The 16,886-nt window shown below is 41.1% G+C and overlaps 1 non-coding gene across 1 annotated transcript; it reads left to right on the forward strand.

The window, feature by feature from the left end:
• Nucleotides 1-14,962: 14,962 nt before the first annotated feature.
• trnaw-cca (transfer RNA tryptophan (anticodon CCA)) lies at nucleotides 14,963-15,034 on the forward strand. The gene has a single exon. It is a non-coding gene; the product is annotated as a tRNA-Trp (tRNA).
• Nucleotides 15,035-16,886: the final 1,852 nt, after the last annotated feature.

A 16,886-nucleotide genomic window follows, 5' to 3' on the forward strand; every position in this document is an offset into this window, starting at 1 on the left:
TTGCGTTAATACATGAGGGACCAGACAGGAAAAATAATTTTTCAGACCCTTGACAAGATAGTTATGCCTCTGATATTGACACCAGTGGAATATTAATGCTTAAATATGTATGTGTATGTATGTGTGTATATGTATGTATGTGTGTATATATGTATATTATAAATCGGTAGCAGCTAAAAAGTACACAGTAAGAGAGCTATAGGGAAGAGGCACAGGAATTTACACCATAAATCAAGACAGAGGTGTGTGATGGGGAAGCTATCCTGCAGTAAACAAAAAAAAAAAAAAAAAAAACGCATGGCCAAAGCCAGCGACACCTGCTGACATAAATTATAACTTAACATAAAGAAGATGAAAAAATATTAGAAAGTGTATGATAAATTGGCATGACGGGACATTGGGAGAATTGCAATGGCTTAAACAGGGAACTTTTAATGAAGAATGTTGTAAGGAAAAAAAAAAATGCTCAGACACACAACTACAGGAAAGGGTAGGAAAAAAAAAAAGGACATTGTTGAATGGTTTAAAAAGGAAGAATAAGAAAAGGATAAATGAAGACAAACTGAAGAGGAAAAACAGGAAACAAAGTTAGAGAAAGAGGATCAGGAGTCAGGAGGGAGCGAAGACAGGAAAGAAATAGCTCATGAGGGAAGAAAAGAGAAGACAAACTCAGAGACCACCACCATACACTGAGGAACACATACAACAGAGGAATAGGGGAATGTACCCACTACAGGAGCTGCATGAAAAAGATAAAGGAACATGGGGAGGTGAAGGACATGTGTTGGAAGAAAAAGAGAAAGAAAAAAAAACTGATGTTATTTGACTCTGAGTGGATGCCCAGACAAACAGAAGAAACAAGACAAGAGTCAACTCCCAGGCATGATAGTGACAACGAAAAAAGAATGGAGTGAAGAAGAAGAAACAGAGTTACACATACTAACAGAGAATGAGGAGCTGGAGAGAATGAGAAAACAAAGTAAACAATACCTAAGGAAAAGAAAAGGGCCCGGAGATAAACGGCAAGCCATATCTGACAAGGGAATAATGGAACAAGTGGAATGTGCCATGAAGGAAAGAAAGAGAGAAGAAGAAGACCTGGAAGAAAGGGAAGACACAGACGTATGTCCCAGAGAATCCTGCTCGTCACCATGTCACAAGTCTGACATAGACGAGGTAGAAACTGAGGAGGATAAGATAATCGAAAGAGCTCAGAAGGAACGAGTGAAAAGGAAAGTAAAAGGGTTCATGATCATTGAACCTAAAAAAGATGCAATAAAAAGAACAAAAAGGAAAGACCGGATGAGCACTTCAAGAAGCAGCGTTTAAACATACCCAAGAGGTGGAGAACGCACGCAACGACGACCAGACTGCAGAAGAGTGACCCTGCCATTGCACAGAAGTCATGTATTATGACACAGGAAGTCAAGATGAACAATATGCACAGCTGTGGACAGATATTATGGAAGACTCTATCACCTATATGGCACTGTTACGTTTGGTATTGTTTTGGGAAGGGTTTTTTTTCTTTCTTTCCTGTTCTCTCCCTAATTACCTCACAGGCCCTGTGGTTGGATGACGGTGCTGTCAATCTCAATCCTGCATATCACCCGAAGGACCAATCAGACGTGAGAGGGCGCGTATAAAGACCCAGACGTGACATGAAATCGGGACAAACAAAACGATTGCCTTCCATTTTTTTCTCTTTGCTCTCCCATGTTTGCTTGTTCTTTTTTTGCTCTTGTTTTGGTTGTTGTGTGTCAGACCTGAATTACCGTATGCTCGAATTTTCTCTTGGGAGAACTTTGCTCGGAGTTGATCATTTGGATGCGTTTGTATCGTGACTCGATTATCGCTTCACCTATCCAAAGTCCTACCTCGACACATGGTGATGGGACTAGTTCAGCATGTCACGTGACTTACATCTTTCTTCACGCAGGGTAATGTTGTCTAGACACACTAGTTATCGAGCGGGTGCCGACCTTTGTATTTATGTTTGTGAGTCAGAGTAGTTAGGGGCGTGATCCGCTGAAGATGTTTGTTTATTTATTTACTTATTTATTCATTTGTTTGTTCAGTTAGCCTTGATTTGGGGGTTAGATAGAGGACTTATGTTTTATTGTTTTCTTTTCTTTAGCACCGCTCTTGTCCCTCACTTTTGTTGTCTTCTTTTGTATATAATTTGTAAAAATGGGAAATTGTTGGTTTTGATGGAATCTTGGGTTAATTGTCTATAACATCATTTTTATAGAGAGCTATGTAAATAACAGCCAAATCCCACTAAACCTAATTTCCTGAATCCAAGTGTCTTTGTTCACTTTTTTTCTATTGTTACATACACTCACACTTCCAAAGCAGAGAAAAGTGCATTCATTTTTATTTATTTTTATCATTATTATTCTTATTATTTAATTTGTTACCTCCCGAAACCCTAGATGCCAAAAAAATAGGGAACGTAACATAATTGGGGGCTCGTCTTAAAAGGCGAATGCTATTTCTTTTGCGGAAGAGTGTGGTGTTTGTTATCTTTTTAAGTAATTTAATGTGAACGTTGGGTGGGGCAAATTTGGTCTGGTGGCGCATCGGCATACGGTTTGATGGCGTTTAACTTGCAGAGTTTTGTTGATAATCCCTCATTGGAGGTGATAGATAAATGTAGGAAGGATGAGTTGTTGATGATAGCTAACCACTTTCAAATCGAGATTCCAAAACAGGCATTAAAAAAGAAAATTAAGGCGGAATTGATTGATCGCCTAAACGAATTCGGCGTTTTAAGCTGGTCGGTGGTAGACGGAGGAGTGGTGCCTATGGAAGGGGAGCAGGATGTTGTGGAAACGGGTGGAAAGGAAGATGAGTTAGTCACAACCGAGGCGGAGGCCAAAGTTGGGGCAACTCTTTCACCTTTTGAACCCTTTTCCCCTGGCACTCCCAAACCGAGAGGGGAGACGCAATTGAAAGTGCGAATCGCACGGCTCCAAGCAGAGGTTCAAGAGAGAACACAGGCCCACCAGGCAGAATTAAATCTGCAGCTACAGATCCGCAAGCTCGAAATTGAAGCCGAGAAGGAAGTTAAGCTTAGACAGTTGGACATTGAGGCGGCGAGAGTTGCAGCGGGTCCCCCTGTTCAGCAAAACTTCGGCCCGGTAAGTGATAATTCGGCTAATTCGAATTCAACCACTTTTGATGTGGGTAAGCACATTGCTTTAGTGCCTAATTTTCGTGAATCGGAAGTGGATAGTTATTTTAACGCTTTTGAAAAAATCGCAACTTCTTTGAATTGGCCAAAAGAGCTATGGTCATTGTTGTTGCAGTGTAAACTGGCTGGTAAAGCTTTGGAGGTATATTCAACTTTGTCTTTGGAAGATAGTCTTAAGTACGAGGTGGTTAAGATAGCGGTACTTAGAGCTTATGAATTAGTCCCAGAGGCCTATAGGCAGCAGTTCCGTGCTCGTAAAAAAAACGCCGGTCAAACCTATGTTGAATTCGCCCGAGATAAGGGAATTCTTTTTGATAGATGGTGCGTTTCTAGTAAAGTAGAGGACTTTGCTTCACTGAGAGAATTAGTACTACTCGAAGACTTTAAACAGTGTCTTCCAGAAAGAATGGTTCTGTATTTAAATGAACAAAAGGTGGCAACGGTATCTCAGGCAGCAGTATTAGCGGATGAATTTGTACTTACACATAGAAACGTTTTTCAGCCAGTAGTTGTGGAAAAGAGTTATGTAAAATCACCAATGAAGATTCAGCAGTCTAAAGTGAGTATGGAGAAGCCTAAAGAAACGCGGGAATGTTTTTATTGTCATAAGAAAGGACACGTTATTGCAGAGTGTTTCTCTTTAAAGCGCAAGCAGCAATCTCAAGTGAAAGAGGTTGGATTTGCGAATATTGTGAGTCAAAATGTGCATGTTGAACAGATAAGAGATGAAGTAGACAGTGTATACCTTCCATTTCTTTTCAAAGGTTATGTGTCACTATCAGGGAAGCAAGAAGATCAAGTAGAAGTGCAAGTGCTAAGGGATACTGGCGCAGCCCAGTCGTTCGTATGTTCAGATGTCTTGCCTTTTTCAGATCAGACATCAGTGGGATCTAGCAGACTGGTCCAGAGCTTCAGCATGGAAATCATGAGGGTACCCGTTCACCGTATTCACCTGCAAACAGACTTGGTGTCTGGTTTCGTGGAGGTAGGAGTACGTCCAGTCTTGCCAGTGAAAGGTGTCTCCTTTATTTTAGGTAACGATCTAGCTGGGGGAAAAATAGTACCTTCACTTGAAGTGACTGATACCTTGTCGACGGAGTATGGCACAGATGAATTGTCTCGGAGATATCCAAATGCATTTACCGCTTGTGCGATTACACGTGCTCAATCAAAGAAAACTAATGAGGTGTCTATATCTGACTCTTTTTTATGTGTAGATCAAGAGGCTGAGGGAGGTCCTGAAGTTAAGAGTCATATTAGTGACCAGGTGAGTGAGGTTGTAGTGGGTGGCCCATTGGCCTTGACTATAACTCGGGAAGAATTAATTGATGCTCAGAAGAATGACGTTTCGCTTGTGAAGTGTTTTAAACTGGCTGAAAGATCAGAACTGAGTAACGTCTCATTTTTCGTCGAAGATGGTTTACTAATGCGGAAGTGGCATAAAGGTAACGATACAGAGGATGAGTGGAACGTGGTGTATCAAGTGGTGGTTCCCTCAATTTTTCGCCGGCAGGTATTATCCTTGGCGCATGATCATTCGTTGTCAGGGCACTTAGGAGTGACAAAAACGTATAACCGTATTCTACAACATTTTTTTTGGTATGGTTTGAAGCGTGATGTGGTGCAGTTTTGTAAGACTTGTCATGTTTGTCAATATTCTGGGAAACCGAACCAGGTGATTCCACCAGCACCTTTGATTCCAATCCCTGTCATAGGCGACCCTTTTGATCATGTGATCATAGACTGCGTTGGTCCTTTACCCAGAACCAAGTCTGGTAATCAGTTTTTATTGACCATTATGTGTACGGCTACCAGATACCCAGAAGCGATTCCTCTTCGCAATATCACAGCTCGAACAGTTGTTAAAACGTTAATAAAGTTTTTTACTACCTTTGGTCTACCGAGAATTGTGCAGACAGATCAGGGAACTAATTTTCTATCCACATTGTGTGCCCAGGTTTTTAAATCACTTGATATTGCTCACCGCATATCCAGTGCCTTTCATCCAGAGAGTCAGGGATCCCTGGAAAGGTTCCATCAAACGCTAAAAGCAATGCTTAGGAAGTATTGTATTGAGACAGGATCGGAGTGGGATGAAGGTATTCCCTTGCTTTTGTTTGCAATCCGTGATGCAGTTCAAGAGTCTCTTGGGTTCAGTCCATCAGAGCTGGTGTTTGGCCACGCGGTGAAAGGACCATTAAAGGTTTTGAAGGAGAGCGTGTTGGGTATCGCAGAATCCAAAAAAACAAATGTATTAGATTATGTGAGTAAATTTCATGACAGACTTCAGAAGGCTTGCATGTTAGCTCGCGAATCATTGACGAAAGCTCAGGGGAAGATGAAAACGTGGTATGACAAATCTGCTGTGAATAGATCTTTTGCAGTTGGTGACCATGTGCTGGTTCTGCTTCCTGTTCCTGGATCGGCGTTAACAGCACGTTTCTCGGGTCCTTATAAGATCTTGGAGAAGCGGGGAGAGACAGATTATGTACTGAGTACGCCAGACAGGAAACGTCAAAAACGGGTATGTCATATTAACATGTTGAAAGCGTATTATACTAGAGATGATGCGAAGCCTCAGGAGAAGGAAGATGAGTCTGTTCATCCAATAGGAGTTGTGTGTGACTCAGGTTCAGTGGTAGAGCAGCAAGATGAATCGGAAAGCTCAATGGAGTTCGATGCTCCATTGTTGTCTGCACGATTGACTAATTCTGAAACTTTAGCCAATTTGTCAAGTTTCTTAGCACATCTCAATGCTAATCAGGAGGAGGAAGTGGTTAAACTCCTTAGGAAGTTTTCTTCTATATTGGGTGATGTCCCTACACTTACAAATGTTTTACAGCATGACATCGATGTGGGTGATGCCTATCCAATTAAACAACACCCTTATAGGGTTAACTCTGCTAAAAGAGCTGTGATGAAAAAGGAAGTTCAGTATCTGTTGGAGAAGGGTTTGGCCAGTCCTAGTGTTAGTCCATGGAGTTCACCATGCCTTTTGGTGCAGAAGTCCGATGATACAGTTCGCTTTTGTACGGATTACAGGCGTGTCAATGCTGTAACGGTTCCTGACTGTTTCCCAATGCCAAGGATAGAGGATTGCGTGGACAGCGTAGGTTCTGCCAGGTTTGTGAGTAAATTGGATTTACTCAAAGGATATTGGCAAGTTCCATTAACTCCCAGAGCCTCTGAAATTTCAGCTTTTGTGACACCAGACTATTTTTTACAATACAAAGTGATGGCGTTTGGCCTGCGGAATGCCGCAGCCACTTTTCAGAGGTTGGTTAACCTAGTTCTTGCTGACGTTCCAAATTGTGAGGCTTATCTCGATGACGTAGTGATTTACTCACAGAGTTGGTCTGAGCATATAACGCTTTTAGAAACCGTTTTTAAGTGTTTACAGGGAGCTTCATTAACCTTGAACTTGGCTAAATGTGAGATTGGTAAAGCTACAGTAACCTATCTAGGTAAACAGGTGGGGTATGGTCAGGTACGTCCAGTAATGGCGAAAATCACAACTATAAACGAATTTCCCGTGCCTAAAACCCGACGGGAGTTGCGTAGATTTTTGGGTATGGCTGGGTTTTATCGGTGTTTTTGTCGAAATTTTTCATCAGTCGCTACACCACTAACCACTTTGCTTAGTCCTTCAGAACCGTTTGTTTGGAATTCTGTATGTCAAATGGCATTTAACAATATTAAAGTGTTGTTGTGTAGTGAGCCCGTCCTGGCTGCTCCAAATTTTTCAGTGGCGTTTAAATTGGAGGTCGACGCGAGCGATGTGGGAGCTGGTGCAGTACTCCTACAGGAGGGTAAGGATGGAATTGATCACCCCATTTGTTACTTTTCCAAAAAGTTCAGTAGAAGCCAAAGAAATTATTCAACAATAGAGAAGGAAGCCTTGGCCTTGCTGTTAGCAGTTCAACACTTTGAGGTTTATGTTGGCGCTTCTATTTGTCCCGTAATCGTTTACACTGACCACAACCCGTTGACCTTTGTGGCCCGTATGCGTAATCAGAATCGGAGATTGATGAGGTGGTTCCTCGTTTTTCAGGATTACAATCTCGAGATTCGGTACAAGAAGGGTAGGGATAACGTAGTGGCAGATGCGTTGTCACGAATCTGAGGAATAGCGTCTATTGTTTTGGGGTCAAAGCTATTGAACATGGGTATATGTTTGTTTTTTAAGGATGGGGGTGTTACGTTTGGTATTGTTTTGGGAAGGGTTTTTTTTCTTTCTTTCCTGTTCTCTCCCTAATTACCTCACAGGCCCTGTGGTTGGATGACGGTGCTGTCAATCTCAATCCTGCATATCACCCGAAGGACCAATCAGACGTGAGAGGGCGCGTATAAAGACCCAGACGTGACATGAAATCGGGACAAACAAAACGATTGCCTTCCATTTTTTTCTCTTTGCTCTCCCATGTTTGCTTGTTCTTTTTTTGCTCTTGTTTTGGTTGTTGTGTGTCAGACCTGAATTACCGTATGCTCGAATTTTCTCTTGGGAGAACTTTGCTCGGAGTTGATCATTTGGATGCGTTTGTATCGTGACTCGATTATCGCTTCACCTATCCAAAGTCCTACCTCGACACATGGTGATGGGACTAGTTCAGCATGTCACGTGACTTACATCTTTCTTCACGCAGGGTAATGTTGTCTAGACACACTAGTTATCGAGCGGGTGCCGACCTTTGTATTTATGTTTGTGAGTCAGAGTAGTTAGGGGCGTGATCCGCTGAAGATGTTTGTTTATTTATTTACTTATTTATTCATTTGTTTGTTCAGTTAGCCTTGATTTGGGGGTTAGATAGAGGACTTATGTTTTATTGTTTTCTTTTCTTTAGCACCGCTCTTGTCCCTCACTTTTGTTGTCTTCTTTTGTATATAATTTGTAAAAATGGGAAATTGTTGGTTTTGATGGAATCTTGGGTTAATTGTCTATAACATCATTTTTATAGAGAGCTATGTAAATAACAGCCAAATCCCACTAAACCTAATTTCCTGAATCCAAGTGTCTTTGTTCACTTTTTTTCTATTGTTACATACACTCACACTTCCAAAGCAGAGAAAAGTGCATTCATTTTTATTTATTTTTATCATTATTATTCTTATTATTTAATTTGTTACCTCCCGAAACCCTAGATGCCAAAAAAATAGGGAACGTAACAGGCACTAGGAGACATAATCTTAGGTGCCGCAGGAGCAGCCATTACTGTACATTTGACTGAACAACTGGAACACTGGCATCAAGTATCTAACACAGCATCTCACATTTCTCTGCTAGTGGGAGAAGAAAACACAATCTAAAGAACTATGACTGATGATCAAGCAAGCAGCTGAAGTAACTAGGTGGAAACAAACCTCTAATCCTTCTGTACATATTTTACAAGATCAAAGATTTTTAGGATTAGATAGAATAAGGGTAACACACACAGAGATAGATGGGAACATGCTGTTGTCAACACACCCTCAGAGGGGGATGTGTAACATTCTGTTGTCATCGCACACACAAATGTCATTTAAGATGGCAGGGCGGATAGATAAAAAAGAATTAGCAATAGAGGAGGAATAGCTGAAAACAATCCCAGAGAAATTATGGACAAGACATTCCACAGAGGTAGGATTAGTTAAGGCTGGAGGACAAGTGTTAATAACAATAAGACAAATGCAACATTGCCTCATCAAAGACAATATCCACTGACACCTCAAGCTATAACAGGTATTAAGCTTACAATAGATGGGTTATTAGAAGCTAGAGTATTAATGCCCACCAAAAGTCCTTGTAATACTCCCATATTTCCTGTCAGAAAGCCAAACTTAGATAATAGAGACTTGTGCATGACTTATGAGCCATGGATAAAATTGTAGAAGCAGAATTGCCTGTAATGCCTGATCCTCACACACCACTGTCTAATATACCAGAAGATACTCAGTGGCACACTGTCATAGATTTATGTTCAGCATTTGTTAGTATTCCACTACATGTGAAAATGGACAAAGCTAGTAGAAGAGAATTGAAAGGAACATCTAGACACATATCTCCTGAACATATAGAAGCAATATTAAAAGCCCCTAAACAACAGACTGTAAAAGAGATGCTGTCTTTTCTAGGTAGGATTTAGTAGAGACTGGATTTGTGATCCATTGAGAGCAATAGTTAAAGCAGCTGAACAGACAAAAAAAATAGTGCAGTGTTAGAATGGACACCTGAAGCACTGGAGGCTTTTGAACAGCTAAAGAGAGAACTCTGTACAGCACCAGCACTCGCTAGCCCAGAGTATAATAAGCCATTCCACCTGTATGTCTCAGAGTGTAGCTGTTTTGCCACAGGGGTTCTGACTCAACAACAAGGTCCTAGCAAGCAACCAATCGCTTATTATAGTACAGCGCTTGATAAAATTGGAAAAGGCATGCCACTCTGCTACCGAGCAGCAGCATTTGTTTATTGACAAGTCTCATCAATTACCATGGGACATCCAGTCGTATACCACCCACCTATTACATGCACTCCTGACCAGCCACAGTTTGTAATTACAAATGCTAGAAGAAAAGAATAATATGTAATACTTTCTGCACTTGAGTTAACTATATATATATAGACACGCCAAGATGTAGAGAATCAACCTCTGTCACATCCAGATTGTATATTTTTTGTAGATGGGTTGTGTTTTAGAGATGGGGATAGCAATAAAGCAGGCTATGCAATAGTAACACCAGCTCTATATGGAAAAGCATTTAAAATAGTACAAGCAGAACATGTGCCACTACCATGTACCCAGTTAGCTTTGTCTGTAAGATAGGAGAAGGAAAAGCATGCACTATATATACTGATTTAGCTTACGCATATGGAATATGCCATTTGTATGGCCCCATATGGGCACAAAGAGGTTACGAAAGAGCGGACGGAACATCAGTAGTACATGGAGAAGCAATAGCAGGGCTATTAGATGCAATCAAACTACCATCAAGTCTAGCCATAGTCAAATGTGTACAGCACATAGAAAAGATAGTACTTTTGTTAGTGATGGAAATGAAGCAGCAGATGAAGTAGCAAAGAAACCAGCAGTAAAACAGATAAACAGGAAGCCAGAATAAAAATAATGACACTAATTTATGGCAAAGTGCAGATGGGCGTTGTTTTGCTCCACAAAGTTTTCTCATAACCTTGATAAAACAAGCTCATGGTAAAGATCATGTAGCAAGAGGGGAAGTGATAAAAAGAATCCAAAAGAATGGTGGTCACCCTATTTAGGCCCCATGGTTCATCGAACGCTATCATAGTTCTGCGACATCTGTGCTAGATTAAACAATAGAAAGCACTTTACATCACCAATAGAACATATTCCAGAACCAGACGGACCATTTAGACACATAATGTGTGACTTTGTAGACATGGGTGAGCCTAGGTTCCAAGAAAAACATCTTAGTGGTTGTCGATAGATTCAGCAGATGGGTAGAAGCTGTAGCAACAGCTAAGGAGGATGCAACTGCTGTAGTAAAATTCCTATGTAGAGAAGTAATACCAAGATTTGGAATCCCAGACACCCAAAGCTCAGATAACGGAAAGCACTTTGCAAACAAGGTAATACAGAAACATCAAGCATAGATTCGGATGTGTGTATTGCCCCAATCTCAGGGGATGGTAGAGGGAGAGCTAACGGAATGCTAAAAATTAAATTGGCTAAAATATGTGCAGATACAGGTATGAGCTGGTCACAAGCTTTACCGCTAGCTCTAATGTGCATGAGATCGCGAAACTAACCAAAACACACATTTAACACCGTATGAAATGCTTACTGGCAGACCAATGCTGACATCCTTTGTTCGAGGACCCTATAAAGGTCCATCTTACGAATAACTACAAAGTGAACTTGATCATTATGTAAAACACTAATCTGAAATACACAAAGTTATTTTCCAACAGGTTAAGGGAGCGACAGTGCTTGATGACAACAGGCAGAGACCGGCTAACGACGCAGAGGAGACAGACGAAAGAACAGTGCTGCCTGGTGATTGGGTATTTATTCGAGTGTCCAGAAGAAGGTGGAATCAAGCTAGAAGAGAAGGACCATACAAGAATGGACCCTATAGAACCTGTACCAGAGGGGGAAGCAAGGCCGTATCCACGGACCCCCAGGAAAGATGGGACCCATTACGACATGATCTGGTCGACTGGTATCCATGCTACCCAACACAGCCTAAGAAATTCATCACCATAGCAGGCGTAGTGACTCAGGACCACAAGTGGGTTACAGCAAAGGCACGGGACATGGTTTCCCTTGATGAGAACTGAGGACTTCTAGAGACAACATCATAACAACTAGGGAGATACCTTAAGTTTGGCTGCTGCACTACTGCAAACGGTAAAGAGCATGGCGAAAGGTATGGACTGTTGGGACGATTGAATTCGAACATGTCTATCTAACAGCATCAAAGACCATAACTAAGGTACGGTTGGGAGAAGACGTTTATGAACAGATACTCCGATCGCCACACAACGACTGTTGGATGCATTGCCCACGCCAGGGCACTGGTTAGATCTTCTTTGTCAAGGAGGAGACGAACTGTTTTTCGAACCGCTATCATTCCTCCTGACCTGTACAGACATACACATCCTTGACTACACTAAGGAGGACCGCAAACTGATGATGTACGAGGGAAGTGAAAACCTGGACTCTCTATCTTTGTTCTACAGGGACCCTAATTCTATGTTCGACCCGTCTTTCAATGTATACGTATGATATTTGCTATATATCCAAAGGGATGAGTTCAGGTGATGAATACACTGTCGAGCATAAGATGCTGGCAAGGTGTGGAAGAAGGACAGAAAAATGTAAGAAGGACAGAAAAATTGATTAATAAGAAAAGTCGCAGAGTTTTTCTTTATGCGACTTAAAAGTCGCAGAGGGGGAAATATGTAAGCATATTTTAATTAAATATATTTGTGTATGCAGCAATGTAACAATATGATAATATTAATCAACATAATATTAATCTTAGTGAAATAATATAAAGGTTAAGTGAGAAAAGCAGACAGGACGTAAAACATAGCAGTAAGAGAAGGGTTAGAGTGACCCAGATAAGACAAGATAAGGTGCCAGGTGTCGGACTTGGCCTAATGAAGGATTGAAACAAGTGTTGGATATACGTATACATGTCTAAGTAAAATATAAACAAATATCCAAAAGACACACGATTACTTTTAGGAATACTGAGTTTAATAAAAGTAGACACAAAAATAAACTAGTATGTGCATCTACCAAATAAAGAGATGCTCATACATGGTCTGTCTCTTGAGAACTGTAGAATAAACCAGGAACAACCAACAGATAGAAAAAACCAAGGGCAAAGCAGGGAGGATAAAATCCTGGAAAAACCAACTAAAACCCAAGGACAGAAGAAATAATCAGGTGACAGACACCAGATAAGCACAAGAAACTAGAAACCAGATAAAAAGAGGGGCTAACGAGGTGTACGGGGAACTATGTAATAAACTATACACTGAAATTAAACTTGAAAGAATCAGGGGAATCTCCCTGCGAGACAGTGTGTGTGTGTGAAGATGGCCATGTGGGCAGACTGGACGGGCAGATAAGAAATAGGAAAAATCAGAGACACAGAGCTAGTCTTGTGAATAAAATATTTTAATAAGAGTAGACAAAGAATAAAAAGGCATATTTACATGGTAATAATATAAAATACAAAGAATAAAAGCCCAACGTAAAATACAAAACATAAGGGGCCAGGGTAAAAGCATCAATAGAAATAAAATTCCTCAGAAGGAACACGGTCTGAACTGCCCTGGCTGTCCGAATCATCCAAAGGGATGAAGTCATCAATGGAGAAGTCGCAGTTGGCTATAAAATAGAATAAAATGTATAAAAACATTGAATGGGGTAAAATAAGGCAAATAAGTAAAATAGTGTAAAGGAGATGCTTACCCATGGCTGGTCTCTTGAAAAATGAAGAACATACCAAAGAAAAAACAAGGAAAAAGCCTTGAAAACAAGCGGCACCCCTATATTTTTATAAAAAAGATATGAAAAGTGTAAAGATAATAGAAAATAATTATTAAAGAAGATGAATTATAATGGAAAGAAGTTTCGAGCATAGTAAGAGTCAGATAAGCGCAGGAAGAAGTCAAATAACGAGGTGTAAATATAAAGGGAAAGAGTTATGAGCATGGAGAGGAGTCAGATAGCGAGGTGTATGACATAATGGTACAAAATAAGAGAAATGTAATTTTTATGGAAAAATTAATTGATAAAAAACTGAATTATAATGGATTATAATTTTGCTGTGGTCAAACGAGGTGAAGGTACAGGGGAGGAGACTGGAGATCCCCCCCTCTTAGAAACTGTATAAAAGGAGCGTGCTTTTGACTGTGAATTCAGTCTGGACTTGGCACTGCTTTGGTTCTGATCCAAGGCATGGCTAGGCTGGCTCATCTGGGTTCTTATTGCTGCAATAAAAGCCTGACTTACTTCATCCAGCTCTGCGTGGCGTAATCTTCTTTAATTCTTCTTTAATTCTCTTTGTTAATGATTTGTTACCTTATTGATATTTTAAACTAACAGCAACATCAACAGGTGGAAGAATTTTCTCCCACACATCGCTCCCAAAAAGCAGTTTGGGGCATCCTTTCCCAACGCTCATCTATTGTTTGACACATGTGAAGAAACAAAGCACTTGTGAACCCTTTCAAGTGGTGAGGTTGGCCACCAGAACTTTAAACCTTCACACTGGCTGATAACATGTCCCAGTATTTAAGCCGAGATCAATCGAACCGTTAAGATTTTTGTTTAACTGCCATGTTTTCAACATTTCGTTCCCTAACAAGAGGATTCTGACCATCACATCCAGTGAAAGTTGTAACCAGGATTACTCTTCTGAACAGCCCTGCCTCTAAAGTCTTATCTAGGATAAGTGAATGTCTTATATGCCTATGGTATGTGAATAACTTTAAAGAGATCAGCATTATCGACGAAGGTTGGCCTTCTAGACAAGGAGACCACATGACTCATTTTCAAGTCTACTTTATTTACAAACATGGACTAAAGCCATGGACCCTGAGATCAAAAGACCAGTGCACTCTCGACTGAGAAATACAACCAACTCGGTCAAGATTGGTTTGCAGTCGACACTGTTCATTACATTTTCAACAGTTTTGCACACACACTTTTCCAGCATACTCCCCTGATCAAATGGATCGTCCACTCTGGACCAGACAAAGACATCCGCATCGGCTTTCAGCAATTTATCACTGTATGCTTTCAAAGAAAACGGGCACAAGGGAGCTTTCAGTGATGTATTTTCATATATACATATAGATATATTTATATACGTTGAAGTCCAGTGTGTAGTGCAATCTTGGGCATTCGTGGCTCCGTGTAACTCGGAAGATGGAGATTAATACCACCTTTGCCACTGAATGCCCATCATTTGACACAAAGACTGTTGTGAAATAATCCCAAAGATTGTCCCACACTGCTCCATACTCATATGCTTTCCAGTCTATAAGACAAGACTCAGGTCCAAGTTGTCCAAGCTTCACACTCACACACTGAGCTGAGGAGTGCTATTTGATCATGAAAAACCCTCTTGATATCCATGGACGGGGGAATCAGACAGGTTATGCAATCAGCTTTTGCTTTGTCCTTTGCACAAAAAAAGCCCTATCCCAGATTCCAGAAGCCTGGAGCAATAGATGACGCGCGTGACTTGTCCTTGAGAGAAAATGTGCTGCCACATGCACTGCTGGCCATGTAGGACCTCGTGGTGCAACGGTAGCGCGTCTGACTCCAGATCAGAAGGTTGCGTGTTCAAATCACGTCGAGGTCATGAGCTGTCTGTGTGTGGCGGCTGGTGTTGCTGGCTTTTCCGAGAAGGTTCGTGGGCAGAATTTTAAATTACATCCAATCCCTAGGATGACCATGCATGTTTGTGTCAACCTCTTGACAAATAATGACAGCGTTCAGGTAACAGCTCACCGACCTAATTACTAGGCAGACATCCTCATCCTGCTATAAACATGTTTCCCATTCTCGGCCGGTTGTGCGTGCTAGGAAAAGTTAGGGCCTGATAAAGTGTCTTTAGATGCCATCATAATAGAAGATTCAGCTGGTCTGACAGACAGGATCCTAGCTTATCCTAGGTAAGAAATGGAAATGTTTGAAGCTTCAAGTTTCCTTCTAAGGTGAGGGGTTTGTATTTTATTCATCTGTAGATAAGAAGACCTGTGGCAATACCATCTCCTGATGACCTTCCTGAACATAAGACAATCTCCTAAGAGAAAGTATTCACTGGTAAATTATGGAAATACTTGGCAAGGAGTCAGCAATTTCCAACGTTCTGCTCTTGAGAATTTCTTAATCCAAGCTGGGCCTCTTAATCGCTTTGAACAACTTGCGCCAAACGCTCTTCTTCCTAAGCACCAATAGAAGGTAACGCCTGAACAGGGACTTGAACCCTGGACGCTCAGATTAAAAGTCTGATGCTCTACCGACTGAGCTATCCAGTGTACGAAAAAGGTGCCATCGCTCCCAAAAAGCAGTTTGAGGCATCCTTTCCCAACGCTCGTCCATTGTTTGACACATGTGAAGAAACAAAGCACTTGTGAACCCTTTCAAGTGGTGAGGTTGGCCACCAGAATTTTAAACCTTCACACTGGCTGATAACATGTCCCAGTATTTAAGCCGAGATCAATCGAACCGTTAAGATTTTTGTTTAACTGCCATGTTTTCAACATTTCGTTCCCTAACAAGAGGATTCTGACCATCACATCCAGTGAAAGTTGTTACCAGGATCACTCTTCTGAACAGCCCTGCCTCTAAAGTCTTATCTAGGATAAGTGAATGTCTTATATGCCTATGGTATGTGAATAACTTTAAAGAGATCAGCATTATCGACGAAGGTTGGCCTTCTAGACAAGGAGACCACATGACTCATTTTCAAGTCTACTTTATTTACAAACATGGACTAAAGCCATGGACCCTGAGTTCAAAATGCCAGTGCGCTATCGACTGAGAAATACAACCAACTCGGTCAAGATTGGTTTGCAGTCGACACCGTTCATTACATTTTCAACAGTTTTGCACACACACTTTTTCAGCATACTTCCCTGATCAAATGGATCGTCCACTCTGGACCAGACAAAGACATCCGCGTCGGCTTTCAGCAATTTATCACTGTTTGCTTTCATAGAAAACAGGCACAAGGGAGCTTTCAGTGATGTATTTTCATATATACATATAGATATATTTATATACGTTAAGGTCCAGTGTGAAGTGCAATCTTGGGCATTCGTGACTCCGTGTAACTCGGAAGATGGAGATTAATACCACCTTTGCCACTGAATGCCCATCATTTGACACAAAGACTGTTGTGAAATAATCCCAAAGATTGTCCCACACTGCTCCATACTCATATGCTTTCCAGTCTATAAGACAAGACTCAGGTCCAAGTTGTCCAAGCTTCACACTCACACACTGAGCTGAGGAGTGCTATTTGATCATGAAAAACCCTCTTGATATCCATGGACGGGGGAATCAGACAGGTTATGCAATCAGCTTTTGCTTTGTCCTTTGCACAAAAAAAGCCCTATCCCAGATTCCAGAAGCCTGGAGCAATAGATGACGCGCGTGACTTGTCCTTGAGAGAAAATGTGCTGCCACATGCACTGCTGGCCATGTAG

Source organism: Clarias gariepinus, chromosome 5 (genome assembly GCF_024256425.1).
Source record: "Clarias gariepinus isolate MV-2021 ecotype Netherlands chromosome 5, CGAR_prim_01v2, whole genome shotgun sequence".
NCBI classification, from domain to species: domain Eukaryota; kingdom Metazoa; phylum Chordata; class Actinopteri; order Siluriformes; family Clariidae; genus Clarias; species Clarias gariepinus.